This window comes from Eptesicus fuscus, chromosome 8 (assembly GCF_027574615.1).
Source record: "Eptesicus fuscus isolate TK198812 chromosome 8, DD_ASM_mEF_20220401, whole genome shotgun sequence".
Lineage (NCBI taxonomy): Eukaryota > Metazoa > Chordata > Mammalia > Chiroptera > Vespertilionidae > Eptesicus > Eptesicus fuscus.
The window spans coordinates 87,533,079-87,556,219 of record NC_072480.1 but is presented as its reverse complement, the minus strand read 5'-3'; positions in this window follow the sequence as shown (position 1 = coordinate 87,556,219).

The window sequence follows — 23,141 nt, the reverse complement described above, 5'->3', positions numbered from 1 at the left end:
AAAGGCAGAACAAAGAAAGGTAAGGTATGCCCTTGAAGCAGGCCAGGCTATGGTTCAGGGACAAAGAAACAAATATTAGCAAAAGGTATTAATGTTCTCATAGATGTCTCCCTGGCTTAAATGTGTATATAAATCATTTTAAGAGCAGAAAGATAAGGTGGGGGGAGGGATTATTATTCACAATCAAAGTAAATGAAAAGCCTTCACAAAGATGAACATATATATTACTAGAGGCCCAGTGCACAAAATTCGTGCACGGGGGCGGGGGGTGTCCCTCAGCCCAGCCTGCACCCTCTCCAACCTGGAACCCCTCAAGGGATGTCCAACTGCCCGTTTAGGCCCTCCCCTGCAGGTCTGGTTACCCCTAACTGCCCTCCCCTGCAGGCCATCTTGTGGTGGCCATCTTGTGTCCACATGGGGACAGCCATCTTGTGTGTAGGAGTGACAGCCAACTGCTCACCTGCCTGCCTTCCTGATTGCCCCTAACCACTTTTGCCTGCCAGCCTGATCACCCTCTAACCACTCCCCTGCCAGCCTGATTGATGCCTAACTGCTCCCCTGCCAGCCTGTTTGTCCCTAACTACCCTCCCCTGAAGGCCTGGTTACCCCTAACTGCCCTCCCCTGCAGGCCTGGTCCCCCCGAACTGCTCTCCCCTGCAGGCCTGGGTCCCCCCCAATTGCCCTTCCCTGCAGGCCCAGTCACCCCCAACTTCCCTCCTCTGCCGACCTGGTCCCTCCCAAGTGCCCTCCCCTGCTGGCCATCTTGTGGTGGCCATCTTGTGTCCACATGGGGGCAGCCATCTTGTGTGTAGGAGTGGCGGTCAATTTGCATATTATTCTTTGATTAGATAGGATTAGATAGGATAGAGGCCTGGTGCATGGGTGGGGGCCAGCTGGTTTGCCATGAAGGGTGTCCCGGATCAGGGTGGGGGTTCCCTTGGGGCATGGGGCACCCTGGGTGAGGGGCCTGTGGTGGTTTGCAGGCTGGCCACACCCCCCGGCAACCCAAGCGGAGGTCCTGGTATCTGGGATTTATTTATCTTCTATAATTTAAACTTTGTAGCCTTCAGTGAAGCCAAGCCTCCGTGCTCGCTCCGTGGCCGCAGCCATTTTTGTTGGGATTTATTTATCTTCTACTAGCGTTCCTGTTGCAGGAAAAATCCTGCAGTAGGGTTTCCTGCTGCACTCTACCCCACCCTGCCTGCTCTCCTCCCTTGTCCCCCGGCCTGCCTTCTCCGCCAGCCCACCCGCTCTCCTTCCTTCTCCCCCGGCCCCGCCTCCACTCCTCCCTTCTCCTCCCCCTGGCTTGCTTGCTTCTCTGCAGCTTTGCTCCCTTCAGCATCTCTTGGCTTCTTTCTAAGCTGTCTTGATATGCAAATTAGCCGCCATCTTTGTTTGGGGTAATTTGCATATTTGTCCTGATTGGTTGGTGGGCGTGGCTTGGGCATAGCGAAGGTGCGGTCAATTTGCATATTTGTCTATTATTAGGTAGGATAATTGAAACTTTGTAGCCTTAAGCAGAGGCCAAGGCAGCCCAGGGCAGGTGGAATGCTTGGCTTCCTCCATTGCCAGGGGAAACCCAAGCCTCCTGCTCTCTCCGTGGCCGCAGCCATCTTGGTTGGGTTAATTTGCATACTCGCTCCTGATTGGTTGATGGGCATGGCTTGTGGGTGTAGAGGAGGTATGGTCAATTTGCATATTACTCTTTTATTAGATAGGATATACTCATAATACTATACAATTAATAATTATATAATAGGTGATCTATAGTTAGCAATTACTGCTATAATATATAATAATATCTTACTAATAATACAATTAATATTATATGGAGATATAACATGTCTTATATATTATTTATATTTATATAAATAAGAAAATATGGAAAATCTATGTATTATATATAACATAAAATAGTCTCATGTAATTTTCATGGTTTCAACTAATATCAAACGAGAACTATGGGTTTAATAGAAAAATTGGAGATGAAAGAGAAAGCTTGAAGGAGTCCTACACCTTGCCTCTCCCTGGACCTTTCCCACAGTGGGGCCCTTTTGACGGAGCTTCACTAGCAGTCCGAGTGCTCTGGTTGCCATGTGGGCTGCCCTTAGCTTGTGCTGAACCACAAATGAATTCCCCTCCACTCCCATCCTTCGTGAAAGAAGTCATGTCACTGAAATATGTGGTCCTGCAAAGGTGAATGGCTCCCACATGCACATTGTAGGTGATTTTGATGCTAGGAGGCCAATGACATAGCACAAAGATATAGCACAATAGGTATCATAGATTACTTGGGGCTTTCACTGATTGTTTGGGGTTTTCGTCCCACCTGAAACTAGTTAAAACTGTTTTCTATACTAGCTAGTTCCATTATTGTACCAGTCACCACTCTTAGCAAAACTAATTACTTGATTTCAAAAGGGAGAATCAAACACCAGAGAAGTGCTGCCCTGTCTGGAAATTCTCAAACATGTTCTCTGACTTAAATCAGAAGAAACAAACAAGCAAAGGCCCATTGTGTGACTCTGTGAACATTAGGCAAAAAAAAAAAAAACACCAAAAAACATATTTACCTTTTCTTTTGAGGAATTACTAAATTTTGTTGCTGTTGATTAAATTAGGGGTCACTGTCTGCCTACACAGAGCCCAGAGCTGAAGGGCAAGGGGAAGGCATCCACCCAAGCAGGGGAGCAGGTTAGGTTTAAGGCTTCCTTTATACAGGCTGTAGGGAAGGAGGTGGCCCCACAGAAGAGGGAGTTTGGGGAGCGCTCCATCTACACCTCGAAGGTCTGGCAGAGCTCCCAGAAGATCTTCTCAGCAGCCTAAGGAAACCCAGCGGAGGCCTGGGCATTGGGGCGCTGGCAGGGGCAGGCCTGGGAGGTGGGGCTGGCCTCCGGGTTCCAGTGCCAGAGGTGTGGGCAGGGAGGAAGAAGGAGGCCCTTTCCGGCTGACTCACCTCCTCCCCCTGCACCTGCTCTCTCTCCCCCACCCTGCCCTGCTCCACTCCCACCCTTTTCCTGGTTTGGGTTCAAACCTTCAACTAGCTCCAACAGCTCACAACACCTGCCCACTCAAAAACCTGGCACACCGTCACAGACTCCACTATTTTGATACCTTTCCTGGAAGCCAAGATGTTTGTGAGAAAGAGAGAGAACACAGCCCAGAGGACAGGCTGCTGGCGACATGGTCGCCTATACGCAGCCTTTGCAATTGCTTCCTTGGGCCCCACCCCCGCCCGTCAGTGGAGCGCGAAGAAGCAGGTGGCAGGCAGATGCACCGGCGCGCTCAGTGCGCTCCCAGCAGAGGCAACGTCACTTTCCTTGCAGGTTTCTTGGCACTTTGTGGCTGTTCCTGAGCCAGCGCCTCACAGGAGCTTGCTTCCTGGGGCGGCATCCAGACCCTTAGGCATAACGATCCAAGATCTGCCACTCACCCCACAAGAACTAGGGGGCCTGCACTTTCTGAGTCACAGAAACCTCTGCCTCTATGTAGTCAATGCCTGCAGCTCCCACAGGTCCCAGAGGCACGAAGTACAGGGAGAGGCCAGTTCCTGGAGCCCCCGAGGAGGAAAATCATCATCCTGAGTAATGGCAACAGCCCAAAGGAGGATTGGGGGCCCCTCTGAAAATGAGGTCTCCAGTCCTAACCACTTATTTGTCTCAAGCCTAATGAAGATCTATTTGCACACAGGTCTCCCTGCATTCACATCAGTCTGTGGTTTAAGCAAATGTTGTTGTTGCTGTGGTTGTTGTTGAAATGGCTACTGGATGTTAGATTTCAAATCACCGGAGTTTTCTGCGTATGAGGTCAAGTACCTGAGCTCAAGGCACCTGTGTTCTAATAGGTAAAATAGGAGTGGAGGTTGGGGGGACTATAAGTCATATATGTGTAGCTGGATTATGCAGCTTCATGACAGTGGGGATATAAGAAATGGTTGGATTTTTTAATTTTTTTTAGTCAAACTAAATCTAATGAGACCCAACTTTACAAAGGTAATGAAAAGTCTAGTGTCTGTCATTTCAGAAGATACTTTCCCCTTCATGAGAGCACAAGAACCATCATGTGACTCATGATGGAGCTTATATGATCCAAAAAAAAAGAAGAATCCTGATTATCACTTCCAGATGTATGTCATGTATATTCAATGACAGGCAGTTTTATTTCTTCCGCCATGTCAAGTTCAACCATGAGGGAGAGTCTCTCAATAACTACTTTATGAACCTCACAACCCTTTTCCTAGCCCTCGGTTCAAATAGCACCTCCTGGCACTCTGTCTCACAGCCCTGTCATATCTTCTTCATAGCTCTACTCACCAGGCTAAACCAATGGATTTATTGAGTATGTTGGTTTTCTATGTTCTCCAGAAGAACATAAATTCCATGAGAGCAGAATCCTTTCCAACCTTATTTGCTGATATATACCCAATGTCTGGAAAAGTGCCGGGCACACATCAATGACAAATATCTGTTGAATAAACAACTCAATATAGCAGGTCTTCAACCTCCTCTTTTTCTTATACTATCCAATGTTCTTCTGTCAACAAACTCCACCTCTAATGGATCTACAACTTCAAAAACAGCATAACTCAAGGATGGAAAATGGGAAAGTGTCTTTCTTTTTTTTCTTTTTGAAAATGAGAAAGTGTCTTTCATCCTTTCAAGTTTAGTCTACAGCAGTAGAAAACTCAAGTTAATTTTTTAATCACTTATTACATATATACACAGATATATCTATAATGTCAGGATTATTTTTAAAGAATTGAAGTTGATTAGAGTCTGAGCTGAACCATACCGCCAAACTAATTTTAATTCAACAATTTTCAGAATGATGATTTGAACTTGGCTTAAGGTTGCTTTCACTTCTGTTTGCTACCCAACTAGCCAATGAGCAATGAAAAGAATATACACAAGAATAAAGATATGGATAAATTGAATACTCCTTGTTGCCTTCCTAATTGCTCACAGTAAAGTGCCAGGGGTCTTAATCTAGCATCTTGAAGGGTTTCAGGAATCTGGAGAAGGTGCTACTGTAAATTAATCAAGAGTCCAGAGATGAAACATAATTTTGGAAGGCATTTTGGGGAGCCAGAGAAGACTTAGCTAAAAGAACCAAGTTCTTCTGTCTCTCTGGACCCCTTGCTTTTTATTAACACAAATTGTCCTAAGGCAAAGTAGATATACACATCAAAAGCCAAGGTTTGGTATACAGTAGGCATTGTTAGATTGGGGGAAACTGCCTACGGTTGTTCAGGTGTTTGGCCAGCAGGAGGCAATAACATGTAGATTGAAATGCCCTCAGCTGTCTGGAAGCAAGCAATCACTTATGCATCCTTTTCAGGTTTGGAGAAATGCCCTTAGCCATTTCCAACAGGCAATAACATATGTGATTCAACCCTTGCTGAGTCCCCATGTTCCATCAACCTTTTGATGAGACTCTTGCATTTATTACATGCTGGAATTAGCTTCCGGCAGTAAAGCCCCCAGAATTTATTGGTTTCATCATGTCAAGTAAAATAATGAATCTATCAAGATAGAAGAGCCCAGAATCTGAGTTCATTGACTTTCATAAGAATTCCTAAGCCATATAAGAAAACTCCTGCTGCATGAGTATATACATCTACACTCTGTTTCTAACAGCACCAATGGACCAGTTCAGGTGTGGGGCACTAGGCCTGGACACAACCCACTATAGGGATTATGGTAGAGAATAAGTTGGCATCATCAAAAAATAATAATAAATTATTGGGTTATTATTTGAGTCTTGATCTATGGCTTAAGCAAGGAGAATTATATGCTATGGAAAACAGAAAGGATATGCTTTCAAACATACAAAGTGGTTTGTTTAAAGATCTGGAGAAGAAGTTGAGTATGCAGAGGAGACTAACCCACAAAGCAAGCCTGGCTCAAAAGGAGGCTGTGGGCAGGGGTTTACATCGAGAGACTAGAGCCATATGGTGGAAAATATCAAAAGCAACCAAGAATAATAATAAGAATCAGTGACAATCCACTCATAATATCAAATCCCAGAAGTGGTGACTGGAAGAGACCTTTTATTTTTACATATGATAAAATAAAGACCCAGCAAATTTAAGTGACTTGTTAAGCTGAAAGAATTAGATAATGGCATTATTATATTGGTCACTCCTGGATATAATTTAAGTCCAATATGAACCAAAAGGTAGAGAAACTTGTTTTGTTGAGAAATCGTTTGATAATCTAATGGGAGATCCCTTGTAAGTAACTTTCTGTCTCTCTCTTGCAGCCTTTAAGATTCTCCCTTTGTCCTGAACATTTGCATCATAATTATGATGTGTCTTGGTGTGGGTCTTTTGGGTTCATCTTGTTTGGGACTCTCTGTGCTTGTGTGACTTTTTTCTTCCCCACATTAAGGAAGTTTTCTGACATTATTTCTTCAAATAGGTTTTCTAACCCTTGCTCCTCTTCCTGTTGTTCTGGCACCCCTATTATTTATATGTTGTTTCATTTCATGTTGTCCCATAGCTCCCTTAGGCTCTCCTCCTATCTTTTAATTTTTTTCTCCAATTGCAGTTCAATTTGGGTGTGTTTTGCTTCCCTGTCTTCTAATTTGCTAATTCGGTTCTCTGCTTCTCCTACTCTACTGTTGAAACTTTCCATGGTGTTTTTTATTGCAGCTATATCACTCTTTATTTCTTCTTGATTCTTACATAAGTTGTTGATTTTTTCATCCATCCAGTTTATGAACTGTATGACCCTTATTCTGAATTCTGTTTCTGACATATTGCATGCCTCCATTTCACCTTTTCTGGCAATTCTTTCTTTTCTTTCCTTTGGGGGTTTCGTTATCTACCCATTTTTGTTCTCACTGAAGGATCTAGATGTTGAGTCATGCAGGGGCTGCTTCTTGGGTGGCAGTGGCTCGTCGGGCAGCAGTTGCTCCTCAGGAGGTCGTGGCAGTGGCTGCTCCTCAGTTGGCAGCAGCTCCTCTGGTGGGTGCTGTTTGCAGCAGTGGTGGCTCCTGTGGCTGGTGGGGGGAGGCTGCTCCTTGGACGGGGTGGGCTGCTCGTGAGGCTGTTGCTCCTTGGACGAGGGCAGGTTCAGGGCTGCTGCTCCTCAGACGGGGGTGGGCTGCTCATGTGGCTGCTGCTCCTCAAATGGGGGTCTGGCCACTCACCTAGCTGCTGCTCGTTGGACAGGTGTGGGCTGCATGCAGCTGCTGCTCCTCAGATGTGGGCGGTCTGCTCATGCGGCTGCTGCTCCTTGGACGTGGGCGGTCTGCTCATGCGGCTGCTGCTCCTTGGACATGGGCAGTCTGCTTGTGCGGCTGCTGCTCCTCGGATGGGGGCAGGCTGCTCACATGGCTGCTGCTCCTTGGATGGGGCCGGGCTACGTGGAGCTGCTGCTCCTCAGTCGTGGGCAGGCTGTTCGTGTGGCTGCTGCTCCTTGCACGGGGGCATGCTGCTCCTTGGACCAGGGTGGGCTGCTTGTGCAGCTGCTGCTCCTCAGATGGGGGGAAGGAGGGATGGGCCACTCACACAGCTGCTGCTCCTCAGACGGGGGGGGGGGGGGAGGAGGGATGAGCCTCTCACACAGCTGCTGCTCCTTGGACAAGGACAGGCCACATGAGGCTGCCACTCTTTGGCCTGGGGTGTTCTGCTCATGGGGCTGCTGCTCCTCGGACAGGAGCAGGCTGCTCATGTGTCTGCTATTCACGTGGCCACAGTGCCCTGGGCTAAAGTGTTGGGCCAGTCAGAGGGAAACATGCTTTGGAACTCACAGGAGCCTGCGCCCGGTGTGGCTGGAGTCTCGGTGATGGTGGGACCACAGCCGAGGTAGCAGGTCCCTGGCAGGGGTGGCAGAGGTGTCCTCTGCCCTTCCCAGCTGCAAATTGTCTTCACCGGCTGTGTCTCCTTTGCCAATTTGGGGTGGATGTTATTCGATTCAGCTGCTCATTCTATCTTCTCTAGGACAAGGCTCTGGACACATCCGAGTATTCCGCCGCCATTTTATCCTCCCAAGAAACTTGTTTTGAAGAGTGTCAATTATCAGGGGATTTTTACTTCACCTTAAAACATTTAATTCTTTCTATCTGTGGTTTTAGGCATCCACTGGAGGTCTTGGAACGTATCTCCCACAGATAAGAGGGGACTACTGTAGACAGTAAGTGCTCAACCAATCCAGAGTCTCAGTGTTATTTACTTATTTAATCCTGACCTGAGGATATATTTTTATTGATTTTTAGAGAGAAAGGAAGGTAACGGGGGTGCCTCTCCCTTAACCCAGGGATCTATGCAATCATATCTCTTAGTCAACCTTGATCCTCTACCTGGTTCATCTCCAAGATCACACAGATTTCTAACTATTTGTCACAACTACACTGACTAGCCTGAAGAACTCCCAACATTAGGATTGCATTGTTGATACCACAAGATTCTAAATAAACTTTTTTTCAGTTAAAGATTAGACTGTCCTACCTTACTGCATATGAATTATGAATATTTACCTTGATCTGATTTTGTTTAGGAAGAGGTGCCTTTGGGCCTCAAACTTGAAGAATGGATCCTCTGCAGACATGCCTTTGTACACATGTGGGCATTGATTTGTTCTAACACAAATAGGGCTTACAGAGGAGTAAACCCTAGTACTTATTTCAGTAGAGATACTTTCTGAGGCCTAATCTCAAAGGTAAATACAAATAGCCAAAAGAAACTAAAACACTCAGAATTCTTACAATCCATGAAATCCACTAAGGCTAGTCTAAGCAGAAAATGAACTTGCTGAAGGATTTAAATAGCTAACAGAATTACTAGGAGGAGTAGAGTGCCAGGCACTGGAGCTTCATGGGCAGGAACAATACCCACCTACGTTGTGGGGGCTTCCAGTGGACTAGCTTTGCCATACTGATTAGTCCCTATCCCTCTTGACACTGCACATTAAAAAGCTCCACCATTGCTTTCCTCAAAGTACCAGCCATCTGTCACCATGCTAGCCAAAATATCAATTCCACCATGTAGCAGAATTGCTATGCATTACCAAAATTCACAACTAGATTATATTTCTGTTACTGTTAGGTGTGACATGTGCCTGAATTTTGGCCAATAGAATGTAGATAGAAGGGAAGTATACTCTTCCAGGAAGAGCCTGTAAAAGCCTCCTATAAATGGTCCTCTCTCACCTTTTCCACTGCCTAAGTCCCTAAGAGGCCACACGGAAGGCTACGCCATCAAGAACTCCCACATCAAACTTCCATATGAGTGAGAAGTAAATGTATATTGTATTTCAGTGTTGAGAATGGGCTCTGACATAGCAGCTACTGTTACCCTAAGGATACCACTTACATTGCTCACTTCTAAATTAAGTCTTAGATGGGTCCATCTGATTGAAAGAATCTGGGTTATATGCTATACCCTAGCTGCAAGAAAGCCTGGTGATGCAAGTTTTCTGCCATCCCTCTTGTGAAAGCAGGATTCTGAATGTGGACATTTACCAAGATGTAGAGAAAATACTTTGAGCAGTGATAAATGAAGCATGATCATACTAAAAGGAACAAACAATTCACAGATAATGAAGTCCAAGTGGCCAGTAAATCTATCCAAAGTATTGTATACTGGAAGGTCGTGGGTTTGATTCGTGGTCAGGGAACATACCCTGGTTGCAGATTCCATTCCAGGTCAGAATGTGTATGGGAGACAACTGATCGATGTTTCTCTCTCTCTCCCTCTCTCTTCCCCCACCCCCGTTACCTTCCTTTCTCTCTAAAAATCAATAAAAATATATCCTCAGGTCAGGATTAAATAAGTAAATAACACTGAGACTCTGGATTGGTTGAGCACTTACTGTCTACAGTAGTCCCCTCTTATCTGTGGGAGATACGTTCCAAGACCTCCAGTGGATGCCTAAAACCACAGATAGAAAAGAACCCTATATACACTATGTTTTCCCCTATACCTACATGATGAGGTTTAATTTATAAATTAGGAACAGTCTGAGATTAACAACAATAACTGGTAATTAAATAGAACAACTATAACAATGTACTATATAATAAGTTATGTGAATGTGGTCTCTCTCTCAATATCTTTCTGTAGTGTACTCACCTTTTCACTTAAAGGAAGCACTTTTTGGCTTCTCTTTGGCATATCCGAATTGCCAGCATCACTACTGTTTCACTTTAGGGCCATTATTAAGCAAAATAAGGGTGACTTGAACAACAAGCACTGTGATTCAGTGATAGCCGATCTAATAACCAAGGTGACTGCTAAGTGACTAACGGGCCGGGAGCATCCGCAGCGTGGAGATGCTGGACAAAGGGATGAGTCACATCCTCGGTGGATGGAACAGGACCTTGCAAGATTTCATCATGCTACTCAGAAAAACACGCAATTTAAAACTTACGAATTGTTTATTTCTGGAATTTCCCATTTAATAGTTTCAGACTGCAGTTGACCACAGGTAACTGAAACTCCAAAAAGCAAAACAATGAATAAGGGGGGACTTCTACACATAGCAAGGCTGACAAATAATTTACCATGCGTGAAGAACCTTGTTCTTTAGCCTCTTTTGACAGCTAAAATTTTTTAAGGGATTTCTGGAGCCTAGATTTGACCTGAAGACCTCAACAAGGAACAGTTCTTAGAGAGCAAAACTATTAAAAATGTCAGTGTATCTCCACGGCTAGTGACCCACAGTACCAGTGGTGACTTGGTTCCTCTGTCTTCAATCACACACCCTCTGATCAACTCCTTTGTCTTCAGTGGTGGTGGAATGTTGTACCAGGCTTGGGAATGGGCATGTGATCAAAGTTAAGGCAATTAGACCCTTCCTCTTCCAGGATTATTCATCTACAGTGGAGTGGCACCCTGGCTGGTTTGGCTCAGTGGAGAGAACGTCAGCCTGCGAACTGAAGGGTCCTGGGCTGTGTGCTCAATACCCAGTAGCGGGCAAGCAGGAGGCAGCTGGTCAGTGATTCTCTCCCATCGTTGATGTTTCTATCTCTCTCTCCCTTCCTCTCTAAATCAATATAAATAAATAGATAGATAAATAAATAAATAAATAAATAGATAAATAAATAAATAGATTGGCGTAAGGACAGAATAAACTTTTGGAGCTTATTCATGCATGCTGGATTTTGAATCCTCTTCTTGAGTTAACCATATCCTCTGTATTACTCTGCTCAGGGTGTCATAACAAAATACCACAGAATCTGTAGCTTAAAAGGCAGAAACTTATTTTCTCACACTTCAGGAGGCTGGACGTCCAAGATCAAGGTGACAGCAGGGTTGGAGTCTGATCTCCAGAAGCGGGTGTGGAGGAGGCAGCCGATCAATGATTCTCTCTCATCATTGACGTTTCTCTCTCTCCCTCTCCCTTCCTCTCTGAAATCAATGAAAATCTATTTTTAAGGATAAAATAAAGCCTTTTAATAAAAGTTGTGATTGGCTTAGAGATGTAGGTAACACCTGTAACACCCCCCTTGTCATTCGAGTCAACATTCAGCCAAGGCACTAGATGAGCCAGTCTTGAGAAGATGATATGGTTACAGAATGTAATAACTATGTCTTGACAGGCCCTGTATCTCAAGCTTCTCCCAGAACGGACTTAATTGTTACTATTTTCTATTGTACCTTTATCATGAAAACTGAGTTGGAAAGGTTACCTAATGGCTGATCTCTAAAAAAGGAGTGGATTCAAAAGGAGTCAGATGGCATTCGAGAGGCTCGGGTGTGGGAGGGTTTACAACCCCAGACCCACTTTTCTTGTCAGTGAATCCCAAGTCAGATTATAGAATAAAGTGGCAGGAATTTGGCTAAATGCCAAGTCCTAGTATCAGAAGGTTATTCACCTGCCTTCAAGCATCAGCTCTCTGTTTGGCTACGGATATTTCTTCTAATTATGTATTGCTCCCTGCAGGCCACCAGCAGGACCTTTATTTCCTCCACAGTTATTAATCAACTACCCAGTGTTAACAAGAAGACCTGATCTGGAAGTATGGAAATCCACTCTCAGTTCTCTCCTAATCACTCAGCAGGCCACCTTGGGAGCTCACTAATGAGGTGCCCCAGCCAGCTAAGAAGCTGGCTGGCTCCTATTCTTAATGATCAATTCCAAAATGGGACTTTTTGTTTCAAATACATAGGCCAACTCAATACACTAAAATATATAACTTGTCTGCAACTCACTGGTAAAACTGTATCTAAATAGAGCAAGTTAAAATTGAGTAACCAAAGTACAATAAAGTTAAATGCCCAGCCAATGGGGGATTCAACTGGGCAAAATATCAACACCTGGGGACGTTCCTGTTTGTCCTCAGTGACTGAGTCCTCATCTGTGTTTCTATTATCAAAACTTCATCCTTCTGATGTTTCTTCCTCTGACAATTTCAAAATAGGATTCGTATTCTAAAGCAAGTATTAGATTGAACCTTATGAAATTGCCAATATTTGATTATTTTTTTACCTATAGTCATGGCCATTTCATACAGTTCAACTTAATGCATAGTCCCTCAGAGTTTTTGTTGTTGGTTTAAATAAATGTTTTAAATTAATTTGAGAGAGAGAGAGAGAGAGAGAGAGAGAGAGAGAGAGAGAGAGAAACATCAATGTGAGAGAGAGATCGGTTGCCTCCCATGACGGGGATCAAACACACAACCTAGTATGTGCCCTGATCAGGAATTGAACCCATGACCTTTCAGTGTATGGGACAATGCTCCTACCAACTAAGCCACACTTGCCAGGGCAAGATATAATTGTTGTTTCTGATGCTCTTAAAGATATATACATTAATTTGAGGAAATCTGGCCATTTAAGATCCTAACACACACACACACACACACACACACACACACACCATGTATTCCTGTATTCTTCCCCCACTAAGAAACAAAGATTTCCATTAATTCTTTGAAATCAAGGTAACCATCAAAACTCTCCATTCCTTAACTATTTTCCCTTCTATGCCCAAGCTTACAGGGTGAAGCAGGAGATGAAAGCAAGGAGATAAAACAATTTCTTTTTCAAGTTTCACATGATTTCTGGGAGGTAGTGTTGGAATGGAGGCTGGCAAGTCCCAAGATCTGCAGAGTGAGTTAGCAAGCTGGAAACTATACTTGATGGTATAGTTTAAGTCACAAGACTGGCAGGCTTGAGACCCAGGAAGAGCTGAAGATTCAGTTCAAAGGTGGTCAAGGAGAAGGAACAGCTTATAAATTTCACCCTTTCCCCTCAAGTTCCACACCTGGACAAGCTATGAGAAAGTCTGAGTGCTCCCTACTCTGTTACTGGCAGGAGCTCCCACCCAGCCCCACTTCCTAATCATGATTGAAACCCATCTCAAACCCATCTGAGAGATCTGCCCTCCTCCCCAAATAGGTCTTGATTATATAAGTAATAAACCTTTTTATACCCTTTTATGTATGTGAGGCATCATCAGTCTCCACATCCAAGCCTAACTTTGGCTTAGGGATCCATCTGCCTCCACAGGAACCATAACAACATACATTTAAAATAAGTGACAATGCCCAGCTGGCCTAGCTCAGTGGTTGAGTGTCAATCCATGAACCAGGAGGTCATGGTAGGATTCCCAGTCAGGGTACATGCCCAGGGTTGTGGGCTTGATCCCCAGTGTGGGGCATACAGGAGGCAGCCAAGCAATGATTCTCTCTCATCTTTGATGTTTCTATCTCTCTCTCCCTCTCTCTTCCTCTCTAAAATCATATACATATGATCTTTTTATAAATCATATATTTATTTATTTAAAATAAGTGACAAAGCATAGAGACATGGAACAAACTGACATACCTCCAGGTGGGGATAGGGGGGTGAGGAGAAATAAACCAAGGAACTTATAAACTTACTAGAGGCCTGATACATGAATTCGTGCACGGGTGGGGTCCAGCCGGCCTGCCCCAATGGGAGCCCATCGGGCAGGGCCGGCAGGGGGGAGAGGCCATGGGCAGTTGGTTGGCCAGACCCACCCCTGATCGCGGTGTTGGGGGCCAATCGGGGCCCATATCAGGTTGGTTGGCTGCTGCAGTGTGTGTCATAGCCCCTGGTCGTTCTGGTAGTTCCTCCATTCTGGTCATTGGGCTTTTATATATATAGATATGCATAGCCTATGGACAGGAACAATAGGGTGGTGAAGACCTAGGGTAGGGGCTGTGCAGAGGGGGGTAAAGAGGGGGAAATGGGAAACATCTGTAATACGGCCAACAATAAAAAATAAATAAGTAAATAAATAAATAAATAAATAAATATTTGTTTACCACTATATTTGTGACTCCAACTGTAAAGATAATACAATAATAACTACTATTAATCTGTTTATTTTTAGAATGTTTTAGGAGTTCCCAGTTTCAAAAGAATTCATCCTTCCAGTAAGACATCCTACTTGCAAAGACTTTCCTAACTATAATGATTTTGAATAACCATAGAAGGTAATTTAATTTATATCATTGCTCCTCTCTTATTAGCCAGAGTATATATGGTGGGCTTTTGTATGAGGAGAACCAAACTGGTATACGATCAGTGGCTTATTTATCCATTCAGTATGCGCTTATAGAATGCCTAGACACTGCTCTGAGCAATATGGATATAGCATATAACAATATAGACAAAATCCCTACCCTTGTGGGGCTTATATTCTAGTGAGAAGAGGTAGAAAGATAATAATAAAGTAAATTACATATATTAGAAAATAATAAGTGCTATGGGGAAAATATTCAAGAGTAAGGAAGATGCAAAGCCCTAAGGCAGAAATGGGGAGTTGGAAATTTTAAAGAGAGTAAGTAGTTTAGTTTCATTACTGTTGGTCATCAAATATATTTAGTTTCCCATTCCCAGGCTCATGCTAGGATTGTACTTCCCTACCATACTAAAGTTAGGAACAGCCAATGAAGAGCAGAAACGATGTGTCGTTTCAGGACAGAAGGTTTAAGAGCAGTGCATGATTTCCTACACACTCTTCCCTCTGCTGCAGCAATGACAGACGATGCCAAAAGGAAGCTTCAATCAACCAGAATCCCTGAGTAACTGTGATGAGCCGGAGTCCCTGCCAATGTGTAAAACATTTGGTGTAAGCTATGTGTTGATTAAGCTAGTGAGATTTGGGGGACTGTTTGTTATACAGAATAACCTAGCCTATCCTGACTAATGAGTAGACCTCAAGAGTAGACCTCACTAAGGTGACAGATGATGGTATAGTGGCTTGAACCTATATGTCAATAGGAGAAAAGAGCCCTAGCTGGTTTGTCTCAGAGGATAGAGCGTCAGCCTGCAGACGGAAGGGTCCTGGGCTCAATTCCAGTCAAGAGCACATGCCCAGGTTGCAGGCTTGATCCCCAATAGGGGGCCTGCGGGAGGCAGCCGATCAATGATTCTTTCATCATTGATGTTTCTATCTCTCTCTCCCTCTCCCTTCCTTTCTGAAATCAATAAAGATATATATGTTTTTTAATAGTGGAAAAGATGAGAAGTCATCAGAATCTGGATATATCTTTATGTATAGAAAAGAATTAAGTCCTCTATGACTGAAAATGTGAGAACAGTGACAGCAGACCACATTGGTTCCAACAGTATGTCAGGAACATCTTGTGTGATATCGGCAAACCTTATATTCTGATAACAGTCTGAATGAAAATAATCTATCTAGTAGGTACAAAACAGCATAAATAACCCATTAAGTATTAAAAGTAAAAAGAGATTTTGCTGCCCACTAACTTTAAATAGTGGAGCAATACCGCCCTCTAGTGGTGAAAAAAGAACTTAATTTAGAAAAGGCTAGAAAGTGGCAACCAATATTGCAGAGAAATACATATTTTGAAATTTTGGATTCTCTTTGTGCCATGACAAGATACTTTATAACAATTTTTGATTAGTATGTATCATGAGAAATTCTACATAGGGGAAAATAAAATCTGGCATTGCTCTTCGAAGTTATCCATAATGTTCAAGAAAGCAAGAATCCTGAAACCCTTTGACTAACCTACCATGACTATTATATGTGTAAGACTTAGTAGTATTTGTAGTGATATAAACAACTCAAATATTTTCTTGTCATCTAAAAAAGAAACATGATGAAGTTTAATGAGTATAACTGGGAACTTCTGAATTTATATTTTTGGGATTTTTGTTGTTTAGTCAACTGAACAAATGCAGGATGGTGACAAACTTCCTATACACAGAGTGGTTTTTTTATTCTGTTTTAGTTTTAAATAATCTTCTAAAACTCAATACGAAGCAGTAGAGAGATGTAACTTCCAAAAAGACTGTAATGATAAATGTTCATCCACATCAAGGTAGTAATAAATCCACTGAGCTTTGTATTGGCATAACCAGTATAATTTAATTAATCAGCTTGAGGAACAAATACCGGTGCATCTCTTATTTTTTGTAATTAAACTGGATCAGAACCCCAATACTTTTGATTAGCTGGAGGCATTCTGCCTCTCCAAGGACCTCGCTTTTTACCCCACTTACTCAAAAAACCATGGACATTGTCCAGAGTAGCTGAACATAGTTCTTAAATGCCTCTGGACAGCAATCTGAAAATCTGAATCACTTACCACCAGACCAGATTTTCAGCTACCATATTTGTTGCCACATTCTGAAAACTGGTCTTGATATGTTCTTTTCACTGTTCCTTTCAGTCCCTGTTCACATATAGGCCACAGTAGTCCCTACCCCTAGACTTCCCAAGTGATAGCTCTTTAGTTTGAGAACTAAATGTTCTGTGAGTCTTTCCAAAGCACTCATTGTGCCCTGTTGTAAGATCTAGGGCAATCCCAGTTCCAAATATAGCCACAAAGCTCATTCAGAACCAGATTTCCCCTAAGACCATCTTGTACAAGCCAGATTCCCCAGTCTAAACTCATCCCACCCTCCATCAGTAAGAGCTATCTCTAACCATACAAGAAATACTTATTCATGAGGTACTCTAAGAGAGGAGTGGAAAATTTATAAGTTATCTTCCAATAGCCACCTGGTCTCCAAGGGATTACTTACTTATTCAAGCAACATTTGATCTCTACATATTAAGAGGTATTGAAAGAATTGAGCCTTCATCAAGACATTTTGCCTGGCCGATGTGACTCAGTGGTTAAGCATCAACCTACAAACCAGGAGATCACGGTTTGATTCCTGGTCAAGGCACATGCCCAGGTTATGAGCTCAATCCCAAGTGTGGGGCATGCAGTAGGCAACCGATCGATGATTCTCTCTCATCATTGATGTTTCTCTCTCTCTCTCCCTATCCCTTCCTCTCTAAAATCAATAAAAATATTTTTTTTAAAAGACATTTTAAAAGTCATGTTATACAATATCCCAAGAGCAGTGGGTGGCTACTTACCCTGTATTTATTTACTTAAGAAGAGCCACAGAGTCTTCCCAGAACAAAGCTCTGCTTCAGTGACTCCCTTTATCTACCGATGCGGAAAGATGGGAGGCCATGTTTAATGGCAGCTCCTCTTACAGCCACGTCTGAATTTCAGTCTGGATGCCACATTTAAGCATGGATCTTCTCAATTTAGAAATATACCAAACAAATCTAAATACATACATATTAAAGATCTAAACTACAATAGTGACTCTATTGTTTGGGCGAGGGTCCATCCTGTCTCTTTGTAGAGTGACATAAACACATGTACTAAAGCTATCTTTGGATGTTCAGTATTGCATTGTTGAAAATAAGAAAATTTCTGAAAACATGGCATCATCTATCAATAAAGGAACTGGCAGATTAAATTATGCTATATCCATGCAGCTGTTAAAAAATAAAACATATCTATTCTATGTGGAAAAAAATCTGGATATGACGTATTATTTCTAGAAAAATAACCAAAAACAGTTAACAGAGGTTATTTCTAGATAGAGAGGCCACATTGAAAGGACCAAGGACTGGCTATATGGAATAGTACGGATACAGACTTTTTGCTTTTCTCTTTATATCCTTCAAAACTACTTGAATATTTTAGTAAGAACTTGTGCTAATTTTATTTTTAATTATGTATGATATGTGTGATTATAACCTAAAATTATTAAAATATGTATAATTGCTTTAACTATATAATTAAATTAAATATAACTTAAATAATTTAATTTAATAAATATTCATAATCTTGAACGTTTAATGTAAGAAGAAAAAATGTTTCTTTTCTCCTCTAGAATTATAAGGAAACTAAAAAAGATCATGCTAGGGATAAAAAGATAAATATTGTCAAATCTAGAATGAATAGATGGTGGGGGCACCTAGAAATTAAATAAAGGAAGAAATGGCTGCAGATGTTTTGAATGTCTACCTTGGGGAAAATGTAGAACTATCTTCAAATACATAAAGGGGATTCCATTTTCTAGTAATGAAGGACTGGATGACTGGGACCAATCCTACACACAGGGAAACTAACAGTACTAAACAAAATGGGAAAAAGACATTTTCCTGAAGGCATCTTAGAGCTAACAAAACCATGAAGAATTCATGCTCTTAGGACCAGGGGACAATAGAGGCCCCCATAAAATATGTGGGTATAGTTCACTGCTGCACTTCATTCACTATGAAGCAATGCAATTCGGAATAGTGCCATGCTTAATAAGGCATTCTGTAAGCCCACATAGCGTGTATTTTACAAGAAGCATTTCCAGTGGGAAAGGCAAATCCAACCTAGAGTAAATGTCTATTCCAATGACAACAGTGATAGAAGTGATCTAATGGAATCAAGGCGACCAATTCCCTGGTCCCACCTCCCCGCCCCCGCAGGGAAAGGTACCACCAACCAGAGCTCATTGTGGGTCTCCACTGTTAAAGACGGGGCCCTCAGCAGTGGCTGCAGCCAGATCCGTTTCAGAGAGGGCAAGTCTCTGTTGCTGAGTTTATGAATAACCTTCATCCCCTTTACCACTGGAAATAGTGTAATGAGTGCCTTTCAATTTAATCCGGTTAGAAAACGTATTCCAGAAAACCAAGAACCAATTCAAAAAACTCATCCTTAAGATTCTGTTTCTCCAGAATCACTTCTAACCCCAAAATCTGTGTCAGTCAGGATTCAACCAGAGAAACAGAACCAGTAGCAGACATATATGCAGGGATTTATTGGAAGGAACTGGCTTACACAATTGTGGGGGCTGGCTAAGCAAGTCCAAAATCCATAGGGTAGGCCATCAGGAAGAGCAGTGCTCACTCTTTATCAGAAGCTGCCATCCCCGGGTACAATTTCCTCTAGGAAATGTTAGTTCTACTCCCAAGGCCTTTTGACCGACTGGGTCAGATTACCCATATCATCAAGGATAATTTCCTTCACTTAAGGTCAACCAATTGTACACATTAATCACATCTACAAAATGCCTTCACAGCAATTCCTAGAATTGTATTTGAATACCTGGGAACTATAACCTAGCCAAGTTGACACATAAAACTATTATTCCTATTAAACCAGAAACTTGGGGCCGGAGGGTAGTGCCAAGCAACCTATTCTCAAAACCCTTCAGTGATTCTGATGCTCCTTCCAGTTTGAGAACCACTGGTTTAGAGACCAAATCAACAGGGAAGAATAGATGTTGGGAGTCAACCACAATGTTTTATTACAATTAGCCGGAATCTGTTGCTGAGAATTAAATAATCAGGAGATTCACCATACATGCGAAGTTTTTCATAGCAAACAAAATGACTCTAGTAAGTTGGGCAGAAAAGGAGTTTATTAACATATATATCAAATACTTCACAGAGTGATGGAAAGGCTGGCAAACCAGGCTTAGGAAGAGGCAGGTTTTCAGGCAAGGGCACCCCAGGCAGCCCACGACCCCGGTGAGACGTACAACACACAGCAGCTACCCAGTTCAAATGTCTCCCTAGGAACCACCACTGGAAATAATCACTTAATTGTCCTCAGGTCTTTGTGCCACTACCATCAAAGACCTGGAAGGAAAAGCCTCTAATGGACAAAATGTAGTCACATGATCATACCCTCCCTGCAAGTGAAACTATTATAATAACCTGGTCATGATTTAACAGTAAAGTAAAGGTGAGACTACATAATACAGGTATGCCATTTATACAGCTTTGCCAGGAAGCTGCAGTTAATATTCCTCATGTTGGTTCCCTGCAGACCGCTGGGGGAAGGGACTGGACAATAGTCACATGCCCAGAAAGGTCTGGGTGACATGGGAAGATGCTTACATCAGTCACACCTGGGAGTCAGTGGCCAGAATAGGCATGGCCACTGCAAGGGCTTGAATTCTGAGATACTTAACTCAACAAAAAAATCACTCTCTCTCTCTTGCTAGCCCCTGACTCCTGGCTTGCAGGACTCATTCACTGTGCACTTGCCCCCGTAGCCCACAGCCATATGTACTCCATAGCCACGTAGACCCCACACGTAAGGGACTGATGGACTAGAGCTAGCCTGATGCTCTGCCAGAGTTAGCGCCACCATGGAATGGAAACTCTGACACTGGCCCTGCTTTTAACTCTACTGAACCCCCAGCTGCTGATTTTCCAAGACTGGTTTCAAGACAATGAGACTTTGCAAACGGAGGGATATAATTCCATGCAAATAAAGCTTTCTACCACATCTCATCCTCCCGTGGGGGCCTACAGAAATTCTTATTCCAGCGGTACCCCAAGAACCCCAGTCCCAGAATTCCACCCACCCAACCCTCCGGCAACACAATGGGCAGGAAGAAATAATATTTGCCCCTTTTCTGTAAGGAGCTCAGAGCAGTAAGAAAGACCTACACTGAAAAGGTAATTACAGTGCAACATACTGAGTACAATGGTAAAAGTGTGTACCATGTGTTATGGAAGAGCAATAGATAAATTTAAGCCAGTCTTGCCCTAGCCGGTTTAGCTCAGTGGATAGAGCGTCAGTCAGCCTGCGGACTGAAGCGTCCCGGGTTCCATTCTGGTTAAGGGCACATGCCTGGGTTGCAGGCTCGATCCCCAGTAGGGGGCGTGCAGGAGGCAGCTGATCAGTGATTCTCATCACTGATGTTTCTCTTTCTCTCCCTCTCCCTTCCTCTTTGAAATCAATATATACAGTAGGTCCTCAGGTTACGTCGGAGATCCGATTTTCACCACAAGTCAGAACCCAAGTACATAAGCACCTACGTCACTCACATGGAGCACATACACAGCAGTAATGAAGTGAAACAGTAAAAAAAAATTTTAAAGCAAGATAACAATTCCTGACCTTTACTTGTGGTAAATAATAAAAAACATAATGCACATATGTACATACATCGAAATGACATAACTTTTTTTATATATAAATAAATGGGAGATGGCGACATAACCACGAAACGATATAGGTCGAGTCCGACTTAACCCGAGGACTGTATTTTTTAAAAAAAACTTAAGCCAGTCTTGGAGGACAGGAGTCAGAATGGTAGAGATCAAGGAGCTGCAGAGGGAACCATGCCCAGAACTAGAGTAACATAACTGGCTAAAAAATAAAAAATCTCACCCTAACATCCAAAAAGTTCTGCTGAATCCTCGTAACACTTATCTTAGCTCCCTTTCACCTCTCTACTTCCTCCTTTTCATGCCCTGCCAGGCACACAGAGCTCCCAACTGAAGGACTTCCCTGGGCCATCAACTCCCTAAGGGGACCCAGTCAAACTGTCTTTTCTTCTCATCTCCAAGTCTTAGATTTTGAAGGTAATTCCTCAGAATCTTTTCCATAAATAACAAGGAAGTGTAAACATGGGTGGGAGGGGGTGAGGAGAGGATCTTAAATTAAGCCCTACACATGCAGCTTCTTTCCTTATCTTCCCTCCAGGCAGACTCTGAAAGAGCCTCAAAGAACACCCTAGGATTCCTGAGAGGAGTCCAAGCCACCAATTTAGTTAACTCTATATTCACTCATTATTTTCCTATGATCCCAGTGATTTACAATAACATATTCAAAAATAGAAATCTGAGCAGAGTATTTTAAAAACAGCAAATTTAATGTGCAGATCACTATTATCAGCCCAATCTATAGCAGTTCTAAATTAAAATTTTTCACTTTGCTCTCCAAGTAAAACCTATTCAATGCAAGATTATCAATTCCTGTAGCAAAAAAAAAAAAAAAAGTAAGCAATAAGCAAATGGGGGGGAGGCAATAAACTGGATTTTCTTTTATTGCACCTCTTTCTACTAAAAAAAAAATAGTATAAGGATTTATTGCAATAAACCTGAGGAAAATTGTTTCCTCTGTAACATAAATAAAAATTTCTACCAAGTTTTACTGATGAAAAAAGGATAGCTCTATTCACAGTACCCTTCCAACTACTCCCTAAATCACATTTTAAAGTCTAAATAAGGGTTTGTTTCTAAATGGTTCCTAAAAAGTAAAAATGAGACTTTAAGGTTACAGCTTAACTAAGACAGACTGTGCAACCTTTGGAAGCTAGGAGATTTAATTCTTTTTTTTTTTTTTTAAGCAATTTTTAGCAGAGGCTTCCTTCCACACAATTTCCAAATTACTTGTTTGAGAACACTTACCAAATGACTGGTAACTAAGGCTAGATTCCCATGGGAAATTACTGTTTCGGGGGTTAGAACGTCTGCATGAACCATTTTTGGGGAAAATGGTAAAAAGGTAACATCAGTTTGTGTCCAAAGCAGGTAAAAAGAGTAAGAATAAAACCCCTTGTTTTTGTTTTTGTCACTTTAATGTAAGACTGAAACTGCTACAACAATATTTGAGGTTCCACACAGAATTGCATGCTCTGGCTATCAAAGAACTTGGATGAAGCATTTGAACTTTACTTCTTAAGGAATGAATAAGGAGATTTCAAGAATTTTTATCAGCACACAATCAGTCACAACAAACTTCTAGATACTTATTTTTTTCCTACCTTTTCCTAACAAAGGTAATTCTCAACAGAACCCCACCACCACGGAAGGATTCAAAGCTCCTGAGCTCAAAGTGATCAACTCCCACAAATTAGTATAATAGTTCGAATCCCACAAGTTAGTATAATAGTTCAAAGCTTGGTTTAAATATTTGAAGAACAGCAAACACCAAATACTGAATACCAAATATATTACTGTTTCTATGAGGTTATGAATCATGTTGAAATTTTATATACTCAGTGTCTGTTGCTATAAAGCCTTCATTCTTAATGCTTCTCATGACATCAGTTTTTAGAAAACAATACATTTTCAGCATTCTACAGTAATCATCACTTTCAAAAA